Source organism: Rhinopithecus bieti, unplaced genomic scaffold (assembly GCF_001698545.2).
Source record: "Rhinopithecus bieti isolate Rb0 unplaced genomic scaffold, ASM169854v2 scaffold_16834, whole genome shotgun sequence".
Classification (NCBI taxonomy): Eukaryota; Metazoa; Chordata; class Mammalia; order Primates; family Cercopithecidae; genus Rhinopithecus; species Rhinopithecus bieti.
The window spans coordinates 3,059,342-3,078,875 of record NW_016809297.1 but is presented as its reverse complement, the minus strand read 5'-3'; positions in this window follow the sequence as shown (position 1 = coordinate 3,078,875).

Here is a 19,534-nt window from a genome sequence, read left to right as displayed (position 1 = left end):
ATATGTAGTACTGAATATACTCTAGATATGCAAGTAGAAAAATCCTAGAAGCAGTAGGTTATATTGGTTTATACTTGAATGGGGTTAAGTCATTTTAAAGACACAGATTTGGGAGATAGTTGTGTACACTGTACTTTGAAAATAAATATATTGTCATAAGTATATAGTTAAGAATGAGAGGAGTTATAAAAATTAGTGTGCAACTAATATGCAAGTATGAGTAGGAGAATAGTTTTTAATACTCCAAGTAGAACTCAGAGCATATTTTTATATGAATAACTTATCTCAAGTAGATGGAATTTATTAAGAAGTTCTTGTGAAAATTGCTAATAGAAACTTGACACCATTTATAGCATGGTTTCTAAGAAAAATGTGCCCCAAGTTTTAGAACATTAAATAAAACAAATAAACAAAACAAAAACAATTTTTTATTATGGATTAGTAGCAGGGTATATTCGTGGTTATCAATTAATGATTACTAATCTCACGTACATTCATAAGTAAAATTATAATTTGGTTTAACACACAGCAATGAAATAGAACTGAGTGATAATAATATAGCAAAACCACCCTTCATACCTTGTTAAACTTACATTGGCCTGACATCAAAAGAATATAAAACTATTAAAAAAGAAGTCTCATTATTTCAAAAAATCACGTGTTTGGCCCTTCAGTGCTCTCTTTTATTTGGCATTGGTCCTACATAATGAAAACCATTTTTCAACTCACACATAGGCATACTCTAAAATAGCAATTTCCATTTCGCTCCTTTGATTACATTTTTGTGCATCATATGACTCTATACTTCTGTCAAAAAAAACTATATCCTCCCAAATCTAACACCCTTGTTGAAGTTTTTTTTTTTCTTGAAGAATATGTTTATTGAAAATAATTTTATAAATATTCTAAAACAATTTCAAAAATTATTAAACTTAAACTGTCTAAAATCTTCTATTTAATGGTTGAAATAAAATCTTAATATTGGTTGAAGTTTTTTCCTCCATAAAATTTTATTACAACAGTCCATGCTAACAATTTCCTTCTCCTATTTTCTACAGGTTAAAAAGTAAAATATAATTTGACTCTTAAATTTGTCCCCCTGATTAGACATGTAGTACACTGATGAACCAAGTCTTAAGAGACTTTTTTATATCTCACATAGCACAACATGAAAGATGTAATAAAAGCTTACTAAATAATTTTTAATGATTCAAGTTGGTACTATCAGAATGGATTCACATCCTTTTCCTTATTCAAGGGGAAATTCTAATTAGATATAAATGGTGAAATTTTCAAGGGAATGCATACATACGTTTGTGCATATATATGTGTATTTTTTTTTTTTTAATAGAGACAGGGTCTCACCATGTTGCCCAGGCTGCTGGTCTCGAACTCCTGGCCTCAAGCAGTCCTCCCATTTCAGGGTCTTGACATGCTGAGATTACAGGCTTGAGCCACCACGCCTGGCCTTTAAGGGAACATTCAATCAAAGTTGTTTACTGCCTGAGCTTGTGCTGCTTCCATTAGAACAGACTGACCAGATGAGAGATTTGTTTGGATTTTTATTTTTGGCTCTATTCCATGGAATAACCTCAGGCAATCTAATTAATTTTTGATTTTCATTCCTTTTTTGTCAGCTCAAATATAGAGATATTATAAAGATAAATAATTGAGAATCAGAGAAGGGACTATATATAATTACTGAGAATATTTCATTACATACTATATACAATCTACATTGCAGAATGTTAAATAAAAATAAAATGATGCAAGATGCTTAATATATAAAGCCCTTTCAAATTTCATCTTAAGGAAATATTATGCATGAATTGTACATTGTCCAATAGCTTTTGATGTATTTTATTCATTTTATATGTAATGCAAACCTTTGCAATAAACCAGTTATTTGAAATGAACCAATTTAGGGAAATGCCTTGTGGTAGTTATTGGTTCACTTAAACTACTGAATTGATTTTAACATTTATATTTAGACTGAAACTTCAGCTGGTTAGTTGCAGAATTTTTTACTTGAAAGATGGAAAATTTTAAATGAAAACCTTAATCCATATGTGCTGGGGAAAATCTAGGAGGATTTCAAAACTCCTACATAAGAATGCAAACAAACTATTTCATCCACAGCACATCCTAAAGAACAAGTGTTTTCTGACTCCATTTATTTTTATTTCCGTATATATTTTTTTGACTTTTGTTTTTTTGAGATACAGTCTTTGTTGCCCAGGCTGCAGTGCAATGGCACTATCTCAGCTCACTGGAAATTCTGCCTCTTGGGTTCAAGCAATTCTCCTGCCTCAGCCTCCCAAGTAACTGGGATTACAGGCACGCACCACCATGCCTGACTAATTATTGTATTTTTAGTAGAGATGAGGTTTCACCATGTTGGCCAGGCTGGTCTTGAGCTCCCGGCCACGAGTGATTAACCCACCTCAGCCTCCCACAGTGCTGGGATTACAGGTGTGAGCCACTGCCCCCACCCCCTGTTTTCTGACTTTAGAAGTATGTGATTGACTCTTTAAATATATATGTATATATATATCTTTCATAATTAAAAACAAACCTTCATTTTTTGATTTGGCCCGATTTTATACTTATTTTTCTGCAATAATGTAATTATAGAGCTTAAGAAACTGGAAATATTCTTACTGGTAAATTGTTTAAAATGCTAAAAGTAAGTAACTTATGTAAGACTAATGAATTGCAGTGGAAAATTTTACACAGATAAGATAATTAGAGCAAAATGTATTAGAGAGATCGAGAGAGAGAGAGAGAAACAAAATCTAAAGTTAGTGCAAGGCAATAACTTACTCTAATAATTGCTGAGGATCAATGAGTATTTCTATTTCTGACAAACGTATAGAGAGGAAAAAGGACTGACAGCTCATTCAGCCACACTCGATATAGCAGATAAATTCAAAACTGAAATATCTTTGTCCACTTTCTGCTTAATGCTACTGGTTGCAAATAGGTAATAAATATTAACATGATCCCCTTTATGTCTTTTTATCTCAAGCCAAGTTTGATCTTTGTTCTCATCTCTTTTTTTTTTCAACAAAACATTAAAGTATGGAAAGTATAAAAACAAACTGCCATTGACGTACTTTCACATTAGTGAAGGAACACTAAGCTTGCTTTTAGTTGATAAGTAACAATTAGAACGTGAACAATTTTTTAAAATTAGTTTCTAACTTGAGGCTTTAGAACATTTTATTTGAATAATCTTTGATCTATTGTGTTTGTGTATATGACTACTTGAATCAAGCTAAATGTAATATTGTTTTCACAGTAAAAAGCATCTATGGTAATAAATTACCTACTTGTGGCTCCTTTAAATATAGATGGAATCAAAATATTAGGATTTCAAGAGGGCGCTTTGTGAAAAAAATATTTAATAAGTTCTTTGATGACTGGAAATATAAAAATCCTAACTGTCTTTTCCCATTCACGTTCCTGGGATTCCTTTTTTGCCTTGAGTAATTTACCTAATAACCAAATCTCAACTTTGAAGGAAGCTGAGTGTTATCCAGCCATTTCTATTAGCCATTGTTTGGATTCTCCCTACAAGGCCACGGAGAGAGTTACTCATTCTTTACCCAAAAATTCCCAGTGAAAAAATTCAGGCCTTTTGCTCTGGAAAAGCATGGAATAATTAAACTGATCCTGTCTAAATGGAAGTAAAATGTGACATTTCTCTTGAAATGTAGCATATGGCATTCTTTATTTGAACATACACATTTATTAAATCACAGGTAATTTGATGTTTTTAGCATATTGACCATTCATTTGCATCATGCAAATAATGTGATGTATTTGTTTAAAAGTTAATACTGTTATTTTGGGCATTTTCTTACTATGTATTTTCAGCTACATATTTAAACCTAAATATAAGAGAGTCCATTCATTTTGCAGAATTATTTTACTGGTTTTCCAGTCTGTCATTTATTTTGAGGATTCATTGTCTTGACCAGCATTATGCTATTTGTGAAAGACTTAACAAAAACAATCATAACAATTGCAGCAACAGATGATGGTGATACCAGAGAACAACCAAAGGAAGGCAGAATCATGATATTACCGTCTATCAGTTTTTCTTAAGACTTCTTGTATCATAAACAAATTTAGATGAATATCAACTTCATACTTTCAGATCTTGCAAAACACTGATGCTAATCCCTGTCTAACACAAATATGTCTGGGTGATACTAAAGAAGGGTGATTGCAGATACCCTCCAGCTTAGGAAACTAAGTTACAGTCAGGTTTCAATGAACAATGGGGATACTTTCTGAGAAGCATGTTGTCAGGTGATTTCCTCTTTGTGTAAACATTGTAACTGTACTCATACAAATCTAGATGACACAGACTACTACAGGACCAGTATCTGTCTGTGGCCTGTTAGGAACCAGGTTGCACAGCAGAAGGTGAGTGGTGGGCCAATGAGCATTACTGCCCCAGTTCTGCCTTCTGTCAGATCAGCAGCAGCATTAGATTCTCACAGGAGCATGAACCCTATTGTAAACTAAGCATGCGAGGGATCTAGGTTGTGTGCTCCTTTTAAGAGTCTAATGGCTAATGACCCCAAAATTATGCATCCTCCCACCCCCATGGAAAAATTGTCTTTCATGAAACAGGTTCCTCATGCCAAAAAGGTTGGGGACCACTGGTCTACTATACAACTAAGCTAAATGTTATAGCCTATTGCTTCTAGGTTGCAAACTTGTATAACACGTTACTAAACTGAATATTGTAGGCAATTATAACACAATGGTAAGTACTTATGTATTTAAACATATCTAAACATAGAAAAGGCAATGTGTTATACCAACACGTTATGACATTATGAAGTCTAAGACATCACTAGACTATAGAAAATTTTCATTTTTACTATAAATTATTATAGTGTAATTATCATGTAATTCCTTGCACAAGCAGTCCGTCCTGGAATGAAACATCATTATGTGGCATGTGACTGTATTTGAAAGTGAAAATGTATGGGATCAACAGATCATTAGGTGCAGTAACATGGGTTGGGCTTAATTAATCCCAACGAATTATATTATGTGACTTCAATCATTCATTCTTTCATTTACTGAAAAAAAATTAAAAGTTTTGTAAAGATTGGCTGCTGCTGCTGATGATGATGATTAACTATTAGCATCACATGCCAGGCATCCTCCTACATCTGGAGAATTCAGCAATGAACAACATAGAGTTTCTTTTCTCATGAAACTTAACACTTCCTAAGAGGGAATCAGATAATATACCAAAAACATAGTATGGCTTCCAGAAGTGACAAGTGCTATGAAGAAATAAAACAGGGTAATGTGAAACTGTAGAACCTTGAGGCAGAAAGAAGTTTGGCAAATAAAGTAAAAAAAAAAAAAAAAAAAAAAAAAAAAAAAAGATTTATAAAGCTATAATGTTCAATAAATGTTAGTTGATTGAATACATGAAAAAGTGAGTTACTCATAGGAAAAATGAAATAAAGGAATGAAGGAATAAATAAGTAAATAAACCAAAGGAGAAAAAAACACATAACATATCCTCAAAATCCTCCCATGTCATCAATCACAAAGTGAAAGCAGGTAAAATTGCTCACTTGTTTTCATACCCTTTCCCCAAAGGTGAATGACTGCCTTGCTGTAATTCTCCCCCTGACTCTCAAAGGCAATACTTTTATCTTGCTTTAACAGGGATGCAAATCTTGAAGCCAGGAATACACTGCATAGTATTCCTTGAATCTCTTTTTCAAATGTTAACCCCAAACTCCTCCCCAGCCATGGACACCATTTCTGAATGGCAGGCTGGAGTGCAGATGGACAGTGTACACTAGGATGGCACAGATACTAGGGAAACAAGGCCAGGATGTGGCAGGGAAGGTGTCACAGAATTCTTGAATAATATTTTTGTAAAGCCCTAAAGTTTCAAATGCAAATCTGAATGAAATATAATTAGCATTTACTTTCCTTTTCCCAAGGAGTCAAATAAGGTAAACTTTTGTGTCACAATGAAAAGAAAACTAAGTCAGAGCTCTCTTCGTGATGATTTCAATTGCTGGGATTAATCTCTCAGTTGAACAGCATCTGCAGGTGGGATTATTCTTCTGCTGCTTCTGTTCAACTCAAAATATTTTCTGACAGATGGTGATAGCAAGTAAATAAGACGTGTATTTCAGAAGCTGGAGAATTCTTGGGCTCATGAAAGGAACAATAGTCACAAATAAATATATTTAAAAGTGCCCCTATGTTGACTGAACTCTGAGATATTAGAGGGAAAAATCTCATTCGTATTGCAGGAAATCAAGTTTCCTACCTCCTTTCCCACTTCTGAATAATATTAACAAAAAGCTTGTGGTGTACTCTTGGCAGAAAACTCTAGCCACAAGATAGCTGACTGTGTGAACATTAAATACAGTATTTTTACAAGAATTATTTGGTTCAAGATTTGTAGCTGAGTAAAATTCCTAGCCAATTTTCATATTCTAACTGCAAGACAGTCAATTGAATTTAAAGCAACATTTGTGAAACCAACTAGGCTTATTTAGGAAAAAGAATAAAAAAAGAAATAATAAGTACATTAAAATTAAACTTATCAAATGCAACACTGTGGAAAAATTCCTGCATAGATGAAAACCTTTTATTTACTTTTATTTTCTTCAAAAGTCACAGCAATGCCTAGACTTGCCTACAAAAGGATATTGAAAGCACTTTTTTTTTTTTTTGAGATGGAGTTTCACTTTTGTTACCCAGGCTGAAGGGCAGTGGCACAATCTCGGCTCACTGCAACCTCGGCCTTCTGGGTTCAAGCAATTCTCCTGACTCAGCATCCTGAGTAGCTATGATTACAGGCGTGCACGACCACGCCCGGCTAATTTTTTGTACTTTTGGTAGAGACGGGGTTTCACCATGTTGGCCAGGCTGGTCTTGAACTCCTGACCTCAGGTGCTCTGCCAGTCTAGGCCTCCCAAAGGGCAGGGATTACAGATGTGAGCTGCCGCGCCTGGCCTATTGAAGGCATTTTTAAAGCAACTCAAGATGATGTTGCTACAGACAATAACGGCAGGCCACTTTACATTAGGTTCTAGGTGTGAAAAAAATTAGAGTTTGGAATGCCTATTTTATTCACAAGTGCCATTTTCACCATGTATTGAAAATAAACTAAAGCTTAATATATCATCATTCTATAACATAAATACTAGTAAAATCTCCATTTTGATTTAATATATTTCTAAATTTTAGAATTCCTTATGTACTCTAAAAGCTATTTGATGTAACTTTTGCTGGCAAACTGGACTATATCATTTTGTGACTAACAGAGATGGTGCTTCTCCTTTTATCCTAAATTTATAAGCAACAATTTTTTATTCATTTCCAGATTGGTTAACTAAAGCATTTGCTTTCTAATCCATAGGAAAGGAAAAGAAAAAAATAACTTGCTACCTTCTCCTTCTGACTTGCTCTAAAATCACTGAACTTAAATAAATTTAAAACATTAGATGAAGGAGTAATCATCACACTGAAGTGATGAATTAAAGATATGACTAGTATTCCATTAGATCTGAACTTTGAATCCTCATTGATAAGAGAGGCATGCATTGGCTGATGTCGCTGCTCAAAGATTGTTAAAAAAAAAAAAAAAAAAGAAAGACAAAAATTATCGTTGGCTAATCTTCAAATAAAAAATTATTATTAGGAAACTGGATTCTAAAGTTTCGTTTAAGGCCTCTTTAAACATTTATAACAGAGAGATTAAAATGTAATTATTAAGTGAAATATACCATTGACTTACAAAGAGGAATATTGCACAATAGCCTTATCTTTCACTCTAAATCACAAAGCATGTGAATGTATGTTTCGGCCATATGCTGTGTACATATTATGTATAGGTGGTGAGGGCTTGCAGAAAGTGGGTTAATGTTATTAACGGTCTAGCGAAACTCCAATTATTCGCTTGTATTGATATGATAAGAATAGGTTAGATGGATGGTTTGGAACAGATTTTTTTAAATGATATTAGCAATATGGCTCTGCTAAAGGCTTTTTTGAAAATAAGAAACTCATCTTGTAGGGGAAGTATGGCGCTGCTAGAAAATAAATCTCCTTACAAGGCCAATCAGTTTTTGGAATTTTTTCACTAAAAAATCAGCAGAGTCTGAAATCCTCCCCGTCTTGAGTTTCATGTAGTGCCAACAGAGCTTTTGAATATATCTTATTCTCTGTCTTATGTCTAATGCTTACCTCTATTTAATTTTTATTTTAAATACTATTAAGGAATATCTTAAAAAGCCATTTTAATTGAATTAAATGTTTTCTCTTTATCTATAGTTGTGTATATATAGCCATAGTCAGTAATAGTTAGAAAATATTGTTTAGTTAGATTAATATAATCTAAAATATACTGTGTCTGGACTCTAAAAGCGAATTGATACAAATAACATGATGACTTGAAAATTAAGTTAAATCATACTATTTACTGAGAGAGACCTGGAGGCTACTTATTTTCGCATGCTCAATTTTTTAAATTTTCTCAAAATTGTTCTAAATAAGGTAATTTGAGTAAGTACTAAAAACATAACTTTTGAGTTGTTTGCATTTAGTTAAGTACACTCAGATAATAACAAACGGCCTTTTTTCACCAATACTAATTTACTGTTTTTCTTTCAGTTCTCTAGGCACGGGCAAATACATCGCATGTAGAAAAAAAAGTAGGCCTTTTTAATCATGTTTATGCAATTAAGAAAATTATAAGGCATTAAAGTGTCCATCTCTGAGATTAACAACCCATTTATCATATTATGGTATAAGAATGTCACATTGTCTTAATTGACCAAAATAAATAGAAATTTGCCCAATTTAAGACAGGTTTGCATATACATAATAGCATATAAAATAATCTACAAATATATTATTTTATAATAAATTTAAAATATTTAAATTTATAAATATGTAAAATAAATTTAAAACTATGAAAATTTTAAATTATTTAAAATAAATTTAAAACATATTATTTAAAAATATATTATTTAAATTAACCAAGTCTTATCAGGAAGGAATTCCTCTTAAGAGTTTCGGATTTGGCTCAGATCAAATAAAAAGGCAAACATTACTGGGAAAATTGCCATTTGTCAACTGTTCCATGTCATATCATGTGGTAATACAGTTCTTTAAACACCAAATGTCAGAATACTGACACTATACTGTACAAACTAAAACAAGTACAAAATTGAGCATAAATAATCCAAAAATACTGGCAGCTGTGCATTTGTAAATGAGTGGTGTTTGTGATGACTAATACTTTATTCCTACAGTTATAACATGCTGCATGTATTTTCTGTAGGACACCCCTGGGGAAAGGGGGCAGAAAATACATGAGAAACAAGTTATTTTTCAACAACAACAAAGATTTTAAATCTTTGCTTAATTAAAAAAGGAATAGTACAAGTAGATGACTCACTTCTATCTTTAAAAGCTGAAAATTAAAAATTATGCAATATCCTAAGAGTATAAAGACTGATTCAAATGTTGCTTCACATAATAATCTTCAAATATATCTCAAAACTCACCTATTTAGACTATTTGTTCCTATAACTGAATTGTACTTTAAGTGCAAAATATAATCAAATAAAGAGAAGGGCATTTATTCCATCGAATAGGTCCTTATATTATGATAAAATCATGCTTCCCTTTTAATTGATCAAAAGTTAAAGTATACATTTTCAAATATTCAAATCTTACCTTTAGAGAAACATTAATATGAATTGTTTCTTCATCCAACTGTGATTCAACATTCCCTAGCCAGTAGGGTACTAATTTATGTACAAAAGCAGAGGTCCTGTGTGTTATATTTTATTCAGAAATATAGATGACATTTCCTTTTACTAGGTAGCTTGGACTGACTAGTTCTTGTCACAATGTTGTCATAGTGATAGTGACATCAATGTACTTCATGGTAATCAGTGCAGCGATTTATCTGAGAAAAATAACAGCACCGATTTCTAGTGTGTTTTACATTTCAAAATGTCATCAAGTATACTGTTTAATCTATTACAGGTAAATTGCTTTCTTAAGTAGAGCACCTAGGACTTCAGATGAATTGATAGCTATATGTATCTGTGAAATGCAGACAAAAACAGTGTCTGAATGGATGATGAGGGTATTGGTGAACATAGCCAAGAGATCATAATTAACCGGTTGCTAAGGAAGATTTTGCTCTCAAGTGCCTTTGCCAAATACAAAATCTCCTCAAGTCATGAGCTCAATTTAATTATTTTGTTAAATCCTTTTTAATGTTTTTTGGACTCCAGGAGTGATATAGTGGTGATAGTCCAGAATTCTGGATTCTATCCTACAGAACATTGACAAAATGCTTTCAGTCATCATCTTTCATGACAAAGGGCTGTTATTGAAACTTCAGATGTTATTTAGTGGCCCAGTTACCTCCTGCTCTGGTGCTATGCAGGTTGCCATTACAATAAACAATAAGAATGACATTAGCAAAGCTCTCAGAGATAGAGAGCTCCAATTTTAGGTCACCATCATATCAAAATGAAAAAATAAAGTGTTATAATTTTAAAATATTTAAATATTTTCCTGTAAACTATTTTAACACTAAACTATGATAAAATAATTGAACTTTTCAGACAAATGTTATAAGATTTATTTTTGAAATAATAATTCATAATGAACCATTGTGTTAGGCCATTATTACATTGCTATAAAGAAATACCTGACTTGGTAATTTATAAATAAAAGAGGTTTAATTGGCTCATGGTTCTGCAGGCTTTATAGGAAGCATGGTGCCAACACCTGCCTGGCTTTGGGGGAGGCCTCAGGAAGCTTACAATCATGGCAGAAGGTAAAGGGGGTGCAGACACGTCACATGGCAAGAGCAGGAACAAGTGAGAGAGAGTATGGGAAGGAAGGTGCCACACACTTTTAAATGACCAGATATCATGTGAACTCAGAGTGAGAGCTCACTTATCATCAAGGGGCTGGCCCGAGCCATTCATGAGGCATTTGTTCTCATGATCCAATGCCTCCCACCAGGCCCTACCTCCAACAATGGCTATTACAATTCAACATGAAATTTGGGTGGGAACAAATATTCAAACTATATCAATCATGGATTTTGATCATATTGTTCGCATGATGACATCTGGAAGGAAGTTACTCCCTGTTCTAGTCTTGGAAGCATATCTCTGATGGCTTGTGCAGCCTCATTTTGAGAAGACCATGATGTCGTTCACGAATGTGTGAATCTAGACCAACATCAATTCTTCATCTGCTAAGATAATTTTAAATAATTATAATTAAATAAAGGGGTATCAGAGGCTCTCTGGGCAAAGTAACATTATTTTCATAAATATTTTTTGATTTGTGTTAAAATTCTCAGTTTGTAGATGGTAAACCATCAGAATTGCAATGTGACTACTTTCAATTAACTATTCACTCCATTTATCATTCTCATTGGTTGGACTCTGAAAAGCAGCATTGCTCCTTTGTAACCCTTGTAATTTTACTTCAGAAATAATGACTTAGATATGATCATATATAATAGTCTACATTGAAAAGACCATTTTTGAGATCATTAAAAAACTGGTATGTTTATTAAGGGCTCTATTAAGAAAGGTTTTCGTAGAGCTAATTTTGATTCCATATTGTTAATAAAGAATTTTCTTTTTGTACAGAAATTTTCACAAGCCACAGATTTGACATATGATATTTTGAATATGTATTTTATGCCACACATTCTCAGACTGTTTGAAACGTGAGCCATTTGAGACAAAAGAGGCAGAATATGGTGTGGCTATTTTGGCTTCTAAGCACCATCTCTTTCTTAGTTGATCTGACACTCCAGTACAGCCTGAATCCCTGCCAGTCTCTCACATTTCCTAAGCCCTGATTGTCCTATCTTAATGTTTGTTGGGGCTGCCACTGAAGCAGAAAGTTGCAACTGTTTCCAATAGAGTTGAGCCAGGGATGAGGTTCATTGGCAACCATTGCTACTCTGCTGTTACCTACAACTGCTATGAAATCTGAGCCCAGGCCTATTTCAGCCAGACAGGAGGATTGCTTCCTTATATTATCAGAGCCTAAGAAGGGACTTCTAGAGCATAACATATAATAACTACTTTCTCTATCTGTCCTTTATTAGGAAAAAGGACTCGACCTTCCCTGAATGCCACTAGACCAGGGCCTTTTCATATGTTAGCTTTTCAAATCCTAACAAACTCAGAAACTGGTATCCGATTTTTATTTTATACGTAAGAAAACAAAGTTCTAATTACAATGTGCCCAACCCAATGTCATGTAGCATTAGAGAAGGTTGATTAAACTACGTCTAAGTCAGTGCATCGCTGTAACTAAAAAAAAGTAGATGAGTAAAGCTCTAAAGTCATAAAGAAAATTCACTTTTTACTATCCTATAATACTGTGCCATACAATATGTAGCCATGTCTGCTTTAAACAGTATAACTTTGTGTGGCTATACTCAAGAGAGACATTTGCTATTGCGATACAGGAGGTATCAAGGAGTTAATGATTTTTGCATAGTGATAGAGAACTTGACCAAGGATTCTCAACTCAGAGTGTGCTTTCCTTCCACTCAAACCAAAAGTCCTACCAGACATCCCTCTGCATGAGCCTAGCAAAGGATTGAAGGTTTTCTGTTTTGTGTTTTGTGTTTTTTCCTGATATTTCCAAGTTCATACCAGATAACTAAGAACAGAGGTAGAAGTCTCCCTAGAAATTTGTGAACTATGCTTAAAGTGAGATTGAAAAGATTATTCATTGTTATTAAAAGATCTAATACAGAGATTTGATCATATAGTAAAGAATAGTATGTAATTTATATAATATTTTATCAAATTTTAAAATTATCATGAAAGAATGGAAGGTTGAGGTCCAGACCTTAAATAAATACCTCCCAGTCCCAGTAGTTTTACTACATTGTTAGTAAGGAGATATTGAAGGCCAAAAGCAGCACTAAATACATGTTCCTAATAGCACATTATATTTTCATTTATAGAAACATATTTATAAACATACATTGTCTAATGAAATGTACTTCTTTTTGCATCATTTGTGTTTAGTCATTATCACTTCTTTTGCAGTCTCACTTTTAAAAGGTTATCATAGATCAGTGCTTCCCAAATACAGACTATTTTGCCCTCCTGGAGACATCTGCAATGTCCGGATACATTTTTCATTGTCACAACTGGGTGAGGTGGAGGGGTGCTGCTGGCATCTAGTGGGTAGAGGCCATGGTTGCTCCCAAACATCCTGCAATACATAGGACACTATGACCCTGACAACAAGGAATTATACTGTCTTAAATGCCTCAAATATCAACAGTGCCAAAGTTGGAAAACACGGCTATAGACATACACATATATACACACACACGAGATACATAAAACTGAATGATAATCAGGGCCACATTCATTGACTCTAAAGAACAGATTAGATCATTTGCATCTTATGAGGATGTTAATGTAACAAGGCTTAATCTTAAACATAGTATGTGATGTACCATCCTAGTTTTCAGACAATGAAAACTAGGCTACCTCAAAACCAGTACCCGTGTTGAACACTATTTCTTATAGGTTATATAAGACATACATGGGCATGTAATTTATTGAATCAAAGTGAATATGTCTGGCTGCAATGCATACATAATTGGGAAAGTAACCATTCTTCAATTCAGCAGGCCTTGCCAGAAAATCTAATCCCAAAGGATAGACTGTTAACATTATGAACAAGCCCTGTCTGGAGGGCTAACAATCTTGTGATGAACACATTTTCAGAGCCATCCAAGGAAGTCTTCTTGGTTTTGTGAAACAGCATATACTTGTTTTTTTTGTTTTTGTTTTTCCCAAACGTGTTAAGAAAAACCTTTACCACCCAGAAGAGTAGAGGTCAAATCTAAGATAATGTGTTACTTCTGGTATATCATAACAGACACTTCATCTCTGTTTCCTTTAGCTTAAAAAAAATGAAAAAAAAAAAATCTGCTGTGTTTTGTGTCTTACTTCCCATAACTTTTTCTCCCAGACTAGCTGATCTTACACTTAGGTTAACATATATTCAAATAAAATATCTCTGGTATACTCCATAAAACTCTTCCTAACAAATAATGCCAGTAGTAGATGAAGGAATTAATAGGCATGCATACTCTAGAGAAAAGATCTCCAATCATACTTTCTGCTATGAAAAAAAGACTCTCCAGCACTGACTAATATCATAGCAACTAGTCATATGTGCCTATTGAGCCTTTGAAATATAGCTAGTCACTAGGAAATTAATTTTTAATTTTATTTACAAATTACTTTTTGGTTAATTTGAAATTTTAAATGCTTTAATTGTATTTAATTTTGACTAGTAGCTACTGTATTGAAGAATGCAATTTAGAATACCAATGATAAAAAAAAAATATTGAGTCCAGAAGAAACAGACACAATAGATTTGAACAGAAGGAAAAAAATAAACACTAAGACAAAAAAATAATACTTATGAAGAATCAATATCTATCAGTTTAACCTTCTTTTGACATTTGGGTTACATGCCCTTATTAAGGTGGAAATGTCATATTATCAATTTCTGTTTAAATGATGTGATTTTTTTTTATTTGAGGACAATTCTAAGCATTTAGAAAATTTCAGATTTGGGCAGGGCATTCTACTTGCTTTATAGTAAAAGAGGATAAGTTACATGTTTCATGAGATGTAAAGAGTTTTTTGATAGTTGGACATAGCACATTGATACTAGGATAGATAAAGGCAGAACTCTGCTATTTACTGCTCAAAACAAGATGTGATTGCCAGATAGGGCCAGATAGGAAATTGTATGTAGGAACAGGGTAATGACAATCTATAGCTGTAGGGGCAAATAGCATGGGTTTGTCTAGTTACATGGACCCCCTGCAAATTTGCTGGTTAAGAAGTTTGCAGGCTCTGGGCATAAGGGGATGTATATTGGTCCCAGCATACAAGAACCCAATAAGTTGGGGTTAGAGTGTGGATTTCATTAACTTCTCAGAAAGGGGAACTGACTGGCCTCTAGTCAGAGACTCAAAACTAGGTCAAGATGCCTAGTTGGACCCCTTGTTGTCTTGACATTAGTGGTAAACTCAATTACTAGGGGTATTACAGTGGCCCAAAGAGTAATGGAGACTTTTAAACAGTAGGGTATAAGCTCCCCTACGCAGTGTAGAAAAAACTTTTCAGTATAAGAGTAGAAAGGAAGGAAACAAGTAGAAATATGCAGAGTCCTTGCAGGCCATCCTGTTAACAAGTTTCCCATGTATATGGCAAAAACATTCTGAAATTTTGGGGTCTTTAACAGTGTGTTGGTGGAGTTATTGCCTGTGTTTTCTTTTCACTATTATTGTATATTGAAAACCTCTTACGCCAGTGTATGCTCAGATACTTCCAATAAAGTATATTTAACTTATGAGTTATATTATGTTTTGTGGTAATAATAACTCAGTGTATTTCTTGAATCAAGGTGGTAGGTATGGCAGTTTTGTTGCTGAGAATATGAACTGAAAGTTTAATAAGATATATGTAAAGGTTAACAGCATTTATAACTGGGGGGAGGAGTAGTTGTAATGGCCATAGAGAAGCAAGGCAGGAGGTTGCAGTGGCAAGCTGGGGGATGCGGGAGGGTAGGAGAAGTTTTCTGAGGAGTGAGAGGTCCAGTCCAAGCATGGATCAATATGAGGCAATAATGCACATTAATTTTAGAATGGTGCAGATAGAAAGAACCTCACAAGGCTTCCCTTTAGGAATGGGAGTATAGATAGAGAGCAAGGAGCATGCCAGGATTCTGGGCTAACCAAACAGCAAGCTCAGGAAATGTAGTATAAAACCTAATATCAAAAGAAAAAATAGTAACAAATGTCCAGTGTTCAATTTGAAAGAACGTCAGGGGAGGTATCCCGGGAGTGTTGTTGACATGGTGGTCTTGGTGTTGAGGTGAAGTTGTCTTTGGCACAGGGGATGAAGCCATCACAAATTCTGTGGTCTCAGGATGGGCTGACATTGCCTGGGGTGATGTGATCCCCAATGGTGAACTCCTAGGACAGGTCAATGTGATGTGGTCTATGAAACTAGGGTATCTTTTTTAAGTAGGTAGCCACTTGAGTTGCTGTGGGTGTTGTTCACCAGTATTATGGTAAGACTGAACCTCTTGGGAAATTTTAGGGCAACGTTTCACCTGGGAATTTGACTTATAAATATCTTTTAAGACAGGGTTTTATGAGTACATAGCTAAGAATGGTGATATTGGCGTTTGTGATGTTGTTATAATTGAACCAAATCCTGTAACCTGGCTGGCACAATTAAGGCCTTAAGAGTACCTGAACCAAAAAGCTCCCAATAGTCCAAGGTTTTGTCTGGATGGGTGATGGGGAGGGTTTTGCTGCAAATAGGTTCTAAATGATGTGCCCAGATTTGCATGCATGTGGTTAATAGGGTGTCACAATTTCGCCTATTAAAATACCTGTGATTGAGCTTGGAGGATCACCATCAGCATGTAGGCAGGCCCTCCAATTTAGCCAATGTGCCTTTTGCCTCAGTTGCTGGTTTGATTGCAGATGAGAAAACCAGGTGAGTATTTTGTTTGTCGGGCTTCTACTCACCTTGTCAAACTCAATCGAATGTGGACCTAAGCATTTATTGTGGTCAAACAATGGCTGACTTGGAGAGTTTGAGCCTCTGGGTTGCAAACCAATGTAAGTATCTAGACTTACAGTAGTGAAACCAATGGTCAACAGAATGGTGTGTAGCTGCACCTGACAGGACTTTGTTGTCTCATGCTAATTTTACACCAGCACGTTTTATTGCCAGTGAGGTGTTGTCCGCTTTTGTCATTATGAGATATGACATTGATTTCACTATTATCTTTGAAAGTTACTTTTATTTTATTCAGTAAGTGAGGTTTTCTATCTCTTTTCTTGGTAGTCCACATTGTCTATGGGAATGGCCCTGGAAAACCAATTTTAACTTTTCTAGAGAGAATCAGAGGGAGAGCTTGAAATAATCATCCACTTTGTAAAATGTAAACATTAAAGAAAGTGAATTGGATGGTGGAAATTTTGACTCAAATGCTTCCCATAGCACATGGGCAGTGTTCTGGCCTATGGGACAATCCATGGTTAATGGGTTTCAAAGGCATCTTTGCTTAGATCTGGTGTATTGACTTTATGGGGTAGAAGCAAAATAGAAAATCTAAAAAGATAAGAGGAGACATTAATAAGGGGCCACATATAAAATGAGTCTTCATAATAACAGAAATGAGACATTTTCCTCTCTTTAAAAATACAGCAGAGGGTGATAAGAAAGGTTTTCTTTTAATTTTTTTTATTTTTTTAAATTATACTTTAAGTTCTGGGATACATGTGCCAAATGTGCAGGTTTGTTACATACATATACACATGCCATGGTGGTTTGCTGCACCCATGAACCTGTCATCTACATTAGGTATTTCTCCTAATGTTATCCATCTCCTAGTCCCCCACCCCACGACGGGTCCCGGTGTGTAGTTCCCCTCCTTATGCCCATGTGTTCTCATTGTTCAACTCTCACTTATAAGTGAGAACATGCAGTGTTTGGTTTTCTGTTCCTGTGTTAGTTTGCTGAGAATGATGGTTTCCAGCTTCATCCATGTCCCTGCAAAGGACATGAACTCATCTGTTTTATGGCTGCATAGTATTTCATGGTGTATATGTACCACATTTTCTTTATCGAGTCTATCATTGATGGACATTTGGGTTGGTTTCACATCTTTGCTATTGTGAACAGTGCTGCAATAAACATGTGTGCATGTGTATTTGTAGTAGAATGATTTATAATCCTTTGGGTTTTTACCCAGTAATGATGTGGGTCAAATGGGTGTTCTGGGCTAGATCGGTTGAGAAATTGCCGGCACTGTCTCCGACGAATGGTTGGAACTAATTTACACTCCCACCAACAGTGTAAAAGTTCCTATTTCTCGCGTATCCTTTCCAACATCTGTTGTTCCTGACTTTTTAGATGATTAGCATTCTAGCTGGTGTAGATGGTATTCTTCATTGTGGTTTGATTTGCATTTCTCTAATGATCCAGTGATGATGAGCTTTTTCTCATATGTTTGTGCGAGTAAATGTCCTTCTGATAAGTGTCTGTTCATATCCTTTGCCCACTTTTTGATGGGGTAGTCTTTCTTCTAAATTTGTTTAAGTTCCTGTAGATTGTGGATAGTTAGCCCTTTGTCCGATTCGACAGATTGCAAAAATTTTCTCCCGGTTCTGTAGTTGGGCCTATTCACTCTGATGATAGTTTCTTTTGCTATGCAGAGCTCTTTAGTTCTACTTAGATCCCGTCCGTATACACCAATTAATAGACGAAAGCAGAGAGAGCAAAGGCATGAGTGGAACTTCGCCATTCCACAATGCGGCAAAGAGAATAAAAGCTAGAATACCAACTTAGCAAGGATAGTGAAGACCTCTGCAAGAAGTACTAAAACCACTGCTCAAGAAGGAAAGAGAGACACAAACAAATGAGGAAACAGTATGGAGAAACATTCCATACTCATGGATAGGAAGAATCAATATCATGAAAATGGGCATACTGCCCAAAGTAATATATTGATTCAATGTGATCTCCATCAAGCTATTGCTGACTTTCTTCACAGAATTAGAAAAAACTACTTTAAATCTCATATGGTACCAAAAAAGGGCCCATATAGCCAAGAGAATCCTAAGCCAAAAGAACAAAGCTGGAGACATCATGTTACCTGACTTCAAACTATACTACAATGCTACAATAACCAAAACAGCATGGTACTGGTACCTAAACAGATATATAGATCAATGGAACGGAAAAGAGGCCTCAGAAATAATACCACACATTGACAACCATCTGATCTTTGAAAACCTGAAAAAAACAAGCAATAGGGAAAGGATTCCCTATCTAACAAATGGTGTTGGGAAAACTGGCTAGCCATGTGTAGAAAACTTAAACTAGAACCCTCCCTTACGCCTTATATAAAAATCAAGTCAAGATGAATTAAAGACTTAAACATAAGACCTAAAACCATAAAAAAACCCTAGAAGAAAACCTAGGCAATAACATTCAGGACATAGGCATGGGCAAAGACTTCACGGCTAAAACACCAAAATAAGATTTGTTTAAAGTGGTTTGAGTTGGCTGAAGGGCCTTGAGTTGAGAGATATTAATGCCTGGGGCAGGACTGAGATATCCATTTAGGGGTTAATTGGTTATTTTGTAACTTAAATACAAGTTCTTTGAGGAGCCCATTAGGCCTCACAGTTAAACCAGTTGTCTTGGACATATTTGGGATATGAAAGTTATATTGAATGCCTTCTTCAAGAGCCTGGTGTGATTCTGAGACATGAAATGTGTGCTTTGATTACTACCACTAATGTCTGGAACTCCAAGGAGAAAAAGGAGTGTCCTACAGAAGCTTCATATATGTGTGATTTTGATTTATATTTTGGATATCTGTGAAAAAAGGGATTCAC